Source organism: Solenopsis invicta, chromosome 2 (assembly GCF_016802725.1).
Source record: "Solenopsis invicta isolate M01_SB chromosome 2, UNIL_Sinv_3.0, whole genome shotgun sequence".
Taxonomy (NCBI): Eukaryota; Metazoa; Arthropoda; class Insecta; order Hymenoptera; family Formicidae; genus Solenopsis; species Solenopsis invicta.
Window position 1 is genome coordinate 535,657 of NC_052665.1, and position 11,026 is coordinate 546,682.

Below are 11,026 nucleotides of genomic sequence, written 5' to 3' on the forward strand. Positions count from 1 at the left end.
CTAGGCAGACCTGAGAGTTCTCAACTACGAAGAGGATACGCCTACCTTTCAATCGTAAGCGACACAACAGTAAATATCGCTTACGATGAATTATTCGTGCGAGCATATTTATTGACACGCGTCGTGGCGAACGCGATTTGCCGCATGTTCGAAAATGCATCTGATGCATCTTTCGCTGTGCGCAGTTCAAAGGCGAAGGTCACAAACATCGCATCGTTGTATCGTGCAACGTATTGTTGCATTGAAACATAATATTTCATTTACACGAAGCTTATCGTAACACTTTACCACTGAATAGCTCATAAAATATGCGAATAGATAACTTAAAAGTTATTTCTAGTGCCGGATTCGTGCTGGTAAACCTGTTTTCCCTTCCTTGACCTTTCTGGTTTGAAATTTTACTTTTTTGAGAGATAACGCATATCAATTTCACAGATGAGTCATTCTGAACATTGTTGTGATTCTAACATTCTTTGTGCTTATATGTGAGGAAATTTTCATAGATTACTAAGTTTCTAAACGTGAAATGTTGAATGTCGGCTACCTTTCTTTTATTGTTAAAGCTTTTAATTAAAATTTTAACTTATAAAAAGTGAAAAGCGCTGTGAAATGTAAAGTATAAATGAGATTAAAAACTCTGTGAAATATAATCGAATTGAAACACTACAAAATGCGTAATATTAGTACAAAATTACCTTTTCAAAAAAAAGAGGTAAAAACAAGCGTCAAGTGTGTGGGTGCACCCCTTAAATCTTTTTCTTTTTTTACAAAACCCAAATGGTACTATCTTTGTATCCTCATTAAAAAACTTTCCTATTCTAACCCATGTAGTACTCTCTTTAATTTCTTATACAAAACCCAACTGGTTCTATCTTTGTATTTTCATTGAAAAATCTTTTTATTCCTAACCAAAGTGGTATTTACTTAAAAATAAATATTTTAAATTTAATCCAACTTAAATGTATTTTTCCAAAAAACGTATAAAATCTTTAAATTGCGCCAATTATAAAGAGAATATATTGCTGTTTGAAATAACTGCTGTACTACTTTTAACAAATAAAATGCAAGTGATAGTATCTTTATTTTTAAATAAAACCCAAGTAGTGGTATCTTTAATTCCTTTTTAAATAAAATTTAAATGATACTATCTGTGTACTTTATTGAAAAATTTTTCTGTTTTAACCTATAATAAGTGGATGTACTTAATTTAAAAAAGTTTTAATGTAATATACAACATTTAATCTGAAAGAATTAAAGAATTAAATAAACAGTTTTATTAAATAAAATATGTTCTAAGCATTTATCGCATTTTTTTTTACGTCAATTTTTTTCATTGTTTTTCTTATCTAGCAGCGCCATGTTTTGGTCACTTGGGTTTAAAAAAAAAATTAAATATTAACAGAAAAACTTTTATGAAAAAAGATAGCTAAAAGGAGCAATATTGCTCGCATCATTAGCGGTACAATATAAAAAAGGACATCTTATTACCCCCCGATCACGTATATCTCACTTGTGACTCACATTTTTTTATCTATTTAAAATAATTAAAAAATTCGTGAACATACATGAAAATTTTTGAAACAAATGTATTTTTTTTCAAAATCTGTACTTTTTTAGAAAAAATTAAGTGTAAGATAATTTAATTACCTTTGAAATTATGAAAAATTTTGATGGATAGTATTAGTCGGACACAGAGTATTCATGATTGGACCTTACGGAAGAAAAGTAAAATTTTTGTACAGCTAAGTAATACATATAGCTAACGCGCTTGATACGATAATAATAAGAAAATAATAAAAAAGGAATGTTGAAAATCAATGCTGTTCTTAATTTTCATTACTTTTACTTCAACACATACGTGTATTGAATAAATAAATTAACTTTGTCTTACAAGATATTGAATGGTAAACACAGACCAGATTATCAGTAATACAATTTTTTATCCTATTACTATTATGTTTTACTCATTAAAGTAAAAAATTAAATTTAGTAGTTTTTATATCTACAAAATTTTTGTTTTAAAAATATATTTCATATCTTGTTTTGAACGAGAAAAGGTTTTATTATTATAAAGTTTTCTTATTATTGATTGATTTTGTTTTTTTTTAAACAATAGCAAACTATAATAGACTTTGCAACAATTAAGACAAAAATATCTTTTTCACATAAAAGTTTTCAATACATTTTAATGTTATACATATATTGGTCATTTTTATTGTGTTTTAAAAATTGTTGTAGCATAAAGTTCAGGATGATAAATACCGGAATTTCTCATGATTTTTTCCGCCCACTGGACTTTTCCAGCCAATCTGATAATGCGATTCTCAGCACAACCATCGGCCAGAGATGATTAATACACCGAGATTTAATTTAATAATGTTATCATCTGACGCATTTCTACATTAAATGAAAATTAAATTAATATAATTTAATTGCTTGAACTACGTTTTCTCAAATGATAATAGAAGGATGAGAAATTGAATGAGCGAGAGAGAGAGAGAGAGAGAAAGTAGGGAGAGATTTCTTTGGCTTACGGCCAAAGTGTTGGCAAAAATCACGAGTTTTCTATTGATCTGTCTGTACTAATATCGTGTGACATTATTGTCTATTTTTGAGTTTACAAATTAATTTATATTCGTGAATTAGAGTAGATTTTATCTAATATTTTTTTATCGAAAGATAAAAAGTTGAATAAAACGATCCCCTGATTTTGATAAGAGTTTTGTCAGACTGTGTCACGGAGCAAGTTGCAAGATATATGGAGCGGCGGTGTGCTTGTTAATGAAAAGCAGATAACTGGAAGGAAACGCGTGGCTTTAATTCCGTCGAACATTAATATCCCCTTTTGTTAATGTCTACGGAATTAACCGGAAATGTCGTAGCTTGCCGTAATTTCCGGTGGAGGTCGGTAAAGTAGAGCTACAGCGAAGCTAGGGAGGGAATCGATTTCATATTGTTTGGTGTCTGATGCTTTCAAACGTGGTGTATGTTAGAACTTGTTAGTAAGGCGCACGTCAGGATACTGCAGGGAGCTGTATTAGCAAATAAGTTTTATTCACATCTCATTTTAATGGATGTAGACCTTAATTACATTTACTCATTTCTTATAATCTCGCGGATTCTCGAAGCTTTCTCGTTTTTTAGGTTTTCTCACGATCAAAAATTGTTTACGGAATCGATATAATTACATCGATATAACGAGTATTTTAAGTAAAAGAAATATTTTCTTTGCCAAACGAATTTTCTTTAATTTTCGTGAACGGCAATCACATAAATTACATACACATCAAGTATCAAAGTATTGTATCTAAATTCCACTTTATCGGAATTACTGTCCTAACGTCATCTGACGAATTATTTACGGGAATCGTCTCTCGAATAACATCTTGAGGAGCGATTACGGTGGTACATGGTACATTGGTTTATCTATCGACCGACTGCTCGGTGCGAAACGAGCGATAACAGCGATGACGAGCGAGAGATTCGAGAGCCTAGGGGGTCCGCTAAAACGTTAGCGGATTATTCGATATTTCGCGATAGAGGCGATAGAGACAGTGCGGCAGTGAGCGCACCATAAAACAGCATGACAATTACAGATTCATCGAGCTTATAACGAGCTGTAACTTGATCGTATAATGCACGCGGGTCAGCGTAATCGAAAGTGTCATAACGTCGTCGCTTGGTCAACGATGGAACGTAGAATGGCAGCTCGGCAATATCACCGTCAATCGACTCTAAGCTCGTTGCGTACACCGCGACTAACATCCGGAACATCTCTCTGAAATATTCCGCGAGGCTGTCATCCCCAGATCCGTCTACCGTCATCAACCTCGCACAAAATAAATACGCCCTCGATAATATTGCGCGCCAAGATAGGAAAGACTAGAAGCCGCGGGCCGGCGCTTGAGGCCTTTGGCACAAGAAGCAAATTAGCATATTCCGCTTATATATAAATATATATAAATATAAATATAAATATATATATATATATATATATATATATATATATTTATATTTATAGTAAAAAAAAAGAAGTAATGGAAAAATTTGTATTTTTTTTCAAAGACTATTCCCAAAAACATTTTTATTTTAATTAAACAAATATAATAAAAAAAGGAAAAGATTTTAATGTACAAGAGAAGACAAGTAAATTTTTGCATGTATAATTTCATAATGTCATAATTTTATATTATTGTTTTCTAGTTTGAGATAATAAAGTTACATAGCTAGCCTTAGCCTCTTTCATATTTCCTATAGCAATCGAGTTAGGTTAAAAATTTAGAAACGCGTAAAAAATTGTTCAAAATTTAGAAACAGAAAAAAATTTAGTATCAAATCAATAATTTATTGTTTCATATATAAGCAAGAATATAAAATCTTTTTGGAAGATTTTATAATCTTAAACAGACATAATTTACTTACATAAAGAGAAGAATTTTTTTCATGCAAACGAATTATGTCTGTTTAAAATTCTTCCAAGAAAATTTTATATTCTTGCTTACATATAAAACAAAGAATTGTTGATTTAATATTAATTTTTTTCTGTGTACAAAACGCGTATTCTTTGCCAGCTCCAACGTGTATATGAGAACACACGTGTGTCTTCACGTTTGGAGGAGATTGATCTAAATTTTTATGACAAATTTTTTAATTAAAATTAAAAATAACATTAGAGAATTTTTTCTTAATGAAAATGTATATGTGCGCAAAGGTCGGTTCTATTTTCCATTATGGAGCATCGTAATTATAGGACATGTTATACATATTTCAGTTAAAAAAGATTTATACTTTTTTAACAAATGGTCCGAAGTGATCACGTGGAAAATTTAATTGAGTAGAAAACTTTTTGTAGTGAATTTGGTTAACATGGCTTACCCAACTCGCCATATCCTTAGTCTTAAATTAAAACGGTGGTATGGAGCTTACAAAATGTTGATTGAATTTGGTTGTGCAAAATTAGGCCAGAGTTTACGCGTCTGCGGTGTAGTTGAACTTAAGCCCGGATTACGTGCGGTCACCATTGGAATAGCGCGGTTGATTTTAATTCTACATGACAATAGTTTCTCATGGGAAAGAGAACTACCTGCTACTTTAATTAACTATGAAACGTATGCGAAAAAATTACAATATTATTAGACACTTTTTGATTTTACATTTAATCGGATTATCACGCTATTATTACTGGTCTCGACGAGTGTAGAATTTAATTAAATTAATGAATGATATAATTGCGGATGGAGTAATTTATTTGAGCCATTGTTCTAACGCTTCATTGATCCATTTTCGTACAATTGTACATGCAGTCACACGGGAAGAAATTGGTATACCTCGAAATATCTCGTGCGCTCGAAAATTTATATACTATTGGAATTAATTAACATACGTTAATTATATAAATTAAGAAAATTTGTATTTTACTTTACGTTTCAAATCGTATTACTTAAAATATTCATGGGCAATATTATCAAGTTTTTATTATTATAAATTTATTATTATTATATTATATATAATATAATTTAATAATATTGATACGTTTTTCTCACACACACTTAACTGAAATATTATAAGTTTATATGGGGCATTCCACGTGAAAGGGGTTTACCTAATTATATCCATTTTTAGAAATCTGAAAAAATTTTTTAAAATATTTCCATACATGTAGAATATTGTACCATAAAGCAAATTTTAGGATCGCAATGATATCCCCTCAAAAATTAATATTTTTTCCAATATAAAATTTTAACCAAAAGCTAGATAATATCAAATTTTATTGGTCAATTATTTAACACTACGTAAGTAATATATTTTTAACAAATAACTATAAAATAAAAAATAGTTGTGAAGTTTTTTTATTGCGAAATAAATAAGTCTAAAAAATTTAAAACGCAAAGACTTTATAACTATTTTTTATTTCTTTATTTAAAACTAAAAAATTAATTTTTTAAATACTATTAAATTTTTCACATTAAAATTAACGTTTTTATCTGAAAGTACGGAAAAAATCTTATAAAAATTATGTGTTTAAAAATGTTTTAATTTTAGCTACAAATGTTGAAAAAAGAAAGTTTCTTTTTTTAATTTAAACGATAACGTTCAATATTTTTGATGCAAGGGATATAATACTTACATCTTTTATCATCAATCTTATGTCCACTAACATGTTTTCATTATCATTAAAAAAATCCCAAACAGTTTATTTTTAGGTGGACACCTTTCACGTGGAATGCCCCATATACTCTAATATTTTTTGTTATCGTGTATCGTTAACATACCTAATTCTTTATTTTCTCTCTCTCACACCCACACATACACCCACACACATTTTGCGCTGCGCAAATTTATGATGCGTTATCACTCTAGCTGCAGAGTTGATTCAATTTACTTTGAATCTGTCGATATACATAGAGTCTCACACAACTATTAGACAATGTGCGATTATAGCCGAAAATACAACTCGCGTTCATTCGACTGCGGCAACAAACTTTTCGAGCAATAAAAGCGCGAATAAAGCTTACATGATTAATGCCTCGACCATTGCAGAGGAGGATAAGCTGCGTACGCTTACAATTAGTCAACGCGTTTTCGCAAGAGAAAAGAAATTCGCCTCGAGCTCGACATCTGAGCATGACGGAAGGTAACTCGTGTTGTTCAATCAGCAACATCGTTGCCCTTCGCGCGGTCAATCAAATAAAAATGCTACTGACGTAAGCGATGACATGCATACACGCATGAGACACGCGATCATACCATTTTTACAATAAACTGTTAAGAAACATAATATCTTTGCCCATGAGATTGTCATCGATATCGTTGACGAATCCAGTAGCTATAATATAGCGCGTACGCGTCTACTAACGGTAAGTGTTATCGGGCGGATAATAGGAGTCGATAATTGGTGCGACATTAAGTCGCACCAGCAAAGGACGTACACGCGCGCCGCGGATAGGAATATACACAGTCTCACGTATAATTGGCTGACTCTGACATTGCCATCGGTTTAACTCGGTGGCCCACCATCGCGTTTCTCTTCTGTCCATTTGATGAGCACATAGGTATTAATTGATGAGTACATAGCGGTCGCCATTAAGTGCGCCGCGCGTGATAAATAGAGGTGAACTTAACATTATCGCGAGCGCCCGCGCCGTGGCGTTTTTATCGCGGAAATATTCGCGTTATAGCGACGTCGGGTGAATTATGCGTCTCTTGCAACGCTGGACGCTTTTATATCGTGGAATTTAAATCTCTCTCGCTCTCTCTCTTTCTCTCTCTCTCTCTCCCTCCTCCTTGAATTGATTTAATCGTCCGTGCACAACTTTACGATTGTTCGTGGCGTCTATCAGCCGCCCATGTTCTTGAGCGATATATCGTGCGTTATATGTATGAAAGATTTCATCAATTTGAAAAAATGACATTTTTTTCAACTTGCGTACAGATTCGAGTCAATAATTTGAGATGGAATAAAATGTAAACTTGGTAATTTAAAGACGTCTTTTTATTTCATCAGAATTCATACAATTTTTATTCTATTGGATAAATCGAGAAACTAGACGAGTGATTGAAGCAGAAATAGAACAAAATTGAATATAAATTAATTTCTGTATTTTTTATTGTATTATACAAGAAGAAGGAGATAAAAAGAAGAGGAAAAGAAAATTTCCGGGTAACGAGAGACAAACAAAAGAGAAAACCAGAAAGTACATTTTGCTATGTGTCAAGTACAGAACATCAAAGAAAATTCCGTTGAAACGAGCGTTGAATAAATTTTGTGCGCTGCTATACATGTTTGCGACCTCGGCTTGAAAAACAATCGAATATCTACAAAAGAGGTATGTACCATTTCTACGCTATCGCGTTTCATTTCTCTGTCAGATCGACATGGTATAGGCAGCAGCAAACTTTGTCTACGTTGCGCTTAAATCCTCCGTCTCAACTAAGTACGTCTGAGTAAACGTGTTTCAGATTATTACCTTTATCAAGTACAAAAGGTTTTTGTGTACGTAATATCCGAGTCTTCACTGGGGAGGGGGGAAGCGTTGTTTATTTATTCTAAAACATTTTACGACTAGTAATTGCTATTTGCTATTTTTTTCTAAATACATCTACAGGGTAGCCAGAAAGCTACGCAAGTTTTAAAACTTTAATAACTCCAAAACTATTCAAGATAATTTATTTAAAGTTCTTTTTAAATAACAAAAAATGTATGAGATTTATTATTTCTAATAGTAAATATTTGCAAAATGGCCGCCATTGGCCTGGATGACATACTTCAAACGCTTGAAAAAATTCCACATAACGGCCTCCATCACTGCTTTAGGGATTTCACGAATGAATTGTTCGATGACTTCTTTGACTTCTTCCACTGTTTGAGGATTGGCTTTATAAACTCTACTCTTCAAATAACTCCAAAACCAAAAGTCACATGGGTTGAGAGCGGTACTATTCGGTGGCCATTCAATACCAGCGATCGTTACTCGATCAGACGTCGTATCAGCAATGCGAGCTGACGCCATTTTGAAAATGACAAAAAATGTGCTCATCAAGTGGTGTAAATAAAATTCCATACGTTATACATGATTCCCATAGCAACAGCATTAATTCATTACAAGTGGTTTTGAAATGGTGCAAAATTTAAAAGTTGCGTACCTTTATGGCTGCCCTGTAAAATTATGTCTTTACACAGGCAAATGTAACAATGCGTTAAGCATTTAACGACGTACTCTGTTATACCCTGCATTCGTCTCACGCTTTTACAAAACAGGACGAAATGATGCATACATTTGTGCGACGTAACGACATGCGACTAATTTCATCGTAAAACAAAAAGAAGCAAGATAAAAAGAAAGTCAAGATAAAAAGACAAGAGACAGATAAAAAAGGAAGAGGGAGAGAGAGAGAGAAAAATAGGGAATAAGATTCGTAGCGATCTCACTTATAGGGGTGACGGTTTCTTGAGACAGGGTTTCGTTTAAGGAAGATTAGAACGGCTTGGCACTCGCGGCAGCAAGATTATCTTCTCGCTAAATTGACGTCCTTCTCGCAGACACGCGCGCGACCAGCCGTAATCGAAATTGCCGTCTCTCTCCCCTAATCCTCTCTCCTTTATCAAGGTAGAAATATCGCGAACAGAATGCATTTGCATTTATAATAAACGCTGGCTACTGCACAGCTCGTCTGGCCAACTATTATACCGTTTCGTTATAATCTGCTATTCCCCTCTAGGGTTGTAATCTCGACGGCAACAAAAGACGAGAAGGATTGATGTTCCGTACATAGTAAAGTTCTGCGAAGAAAATTCTGTACGTAAAGTAAATCTGCACGTTAATTGCAAGTCGTTTTACTTTTACAAAGAATTTGTTATCTTGGAAAAATGTTGTAAATTTTTATCATTGTGATTCTCTCTCTCTCTCTCTCTCTCTCTCTCTCTCTCTCTCTCTCTCTCTCTGTTTAGAGATACGACTTTTGATTTAGGTCTTGCATAAGGTTCTAGTATTTCATAATTTTAATTATATTATATGTGTATAATGCAATATAATACTTTTAGGCTAGCTTTCGTATATACATGTGTATTATGTGTGTGTAAAAAAAGAAATATTTCTATTTTTATTACGACAATACTGTAAATCACTGGAAAGAACGTTTTTTTGCTGTAGATATCGATTCTTAATGGTTCTAATTTCACATCTAAATATTTTCCCTTGAAAATATGTATTTAAATAAATAATTGATTAAATGAGTTACGAAAAGGATGATTCTTTGGTGCGATACATATGACGCAGAAGAGCTAATCGTGTGAAACTTGGCTTACGTGCGAAATTTCTTGGATATTTCGGTCAGTGCACAAAGATTAAGAGCTACCGCTGAAAGAGATGGGGCGGATAGGTATATGAGTGAACGAGCTACGTAACAAAAGAAAAGTGGACGTGATAGTTACTAGAAAGACGGTTTGTGCTGAATTCTAGTAAGCTCCGAAGGTTTAATGGTGCGACAGCTGTTGCATTTCTGGTCCTTTAAGATCTTCTTGTGTACTGTGATATCGATCGTGGTTGTTAAGTATCTGATCCGACTGTTACGCTTAACGCTAAACTAGTAAATAAAGGGTCTTATTTGTTTCGTATTTTCTGCATTTATTCCAAGATATTTGCGAATGTACTTTTGAAAAGTACGTATAAAAAATATATAATTAAGTATCACACTAAATAATTAGCACATTTGGCACATAAATTTTCATACATTTCTGCGATTTTTTTGTAACGAAATTCTCGTTAGCAAAAGAAAAAGTTAAAAGGAGACGGAAGTTTCAAGAGAATTCTCTAATTCTAAAGATAATTTTATTTTGCGTTTACATAGAATTTATGATTAAGCGCGTTCTCAAAGCTAAAACGATCGCACGAGTATTCTGGAATTCTTGGAAAGTTTTTTACAATTAAGTAAAAAAAAATTATTAAGTTAAAACATCGACAAACTTTTGATCACGTATAAACTCTATGAATATATCGAATTATTGCAATGGATTTTTTTTATTAAAGAATGAAAGGATAAAAAAAGTAAATGTAAAGGATAATTTTAGAACAAATGCCCAATTCGTGTGCGATCTCACGTTTATTACATATTTCGTCTTTTCTTCACGTTACGTTAAATTAATTTACTACTCAGTAAAACATTTAGTATCAAATCAACAATTTATTGTTTCATAAATAAGCAAGAATATAAAATCTCCTTGGAAAAATTTATAATTTTAAACAGACATAATTTGCTTACATGAAGAGAAAAATTTTCTTTATGTAAGCAAATTATGTCTGTTTAAAATTATAAATTTTTCCAAAGAGATTTTATATTCTTGCTTATATATGAAACAATGAATTGTTGATTTGATATTAATTTTTTTTCTATGTATATGCAATCTTGGGGAATAAATTTAATGAGTATGACATCTATGTGTCATTTATCTGTTTGCCTCTTCATTACTTATTGTACTTTCTGAAAATATAATTTATCTTATAATATAAAAGAAGCGAATGGAAGATTT

At 32.3% G+C, this 11,026-nt stretch overlaps 1 protein-coding gene across 14 annotated transcripts in view; it reads left to right on the forward strand.

The window, feature by feature from the left end:
• The window catches only part of LOC105198448 (calcium/calmodulin-dependent 3',5'-cyclic nucleotide phosphodiesterase 1), a 100,188-nt gene that overhangs the window by 35,629 nt on the left and 53,533 nt on the right, over positions 1-11,026 (forward strand). The gene's annotated exons all lie outside the window — the stretch shown is intronic.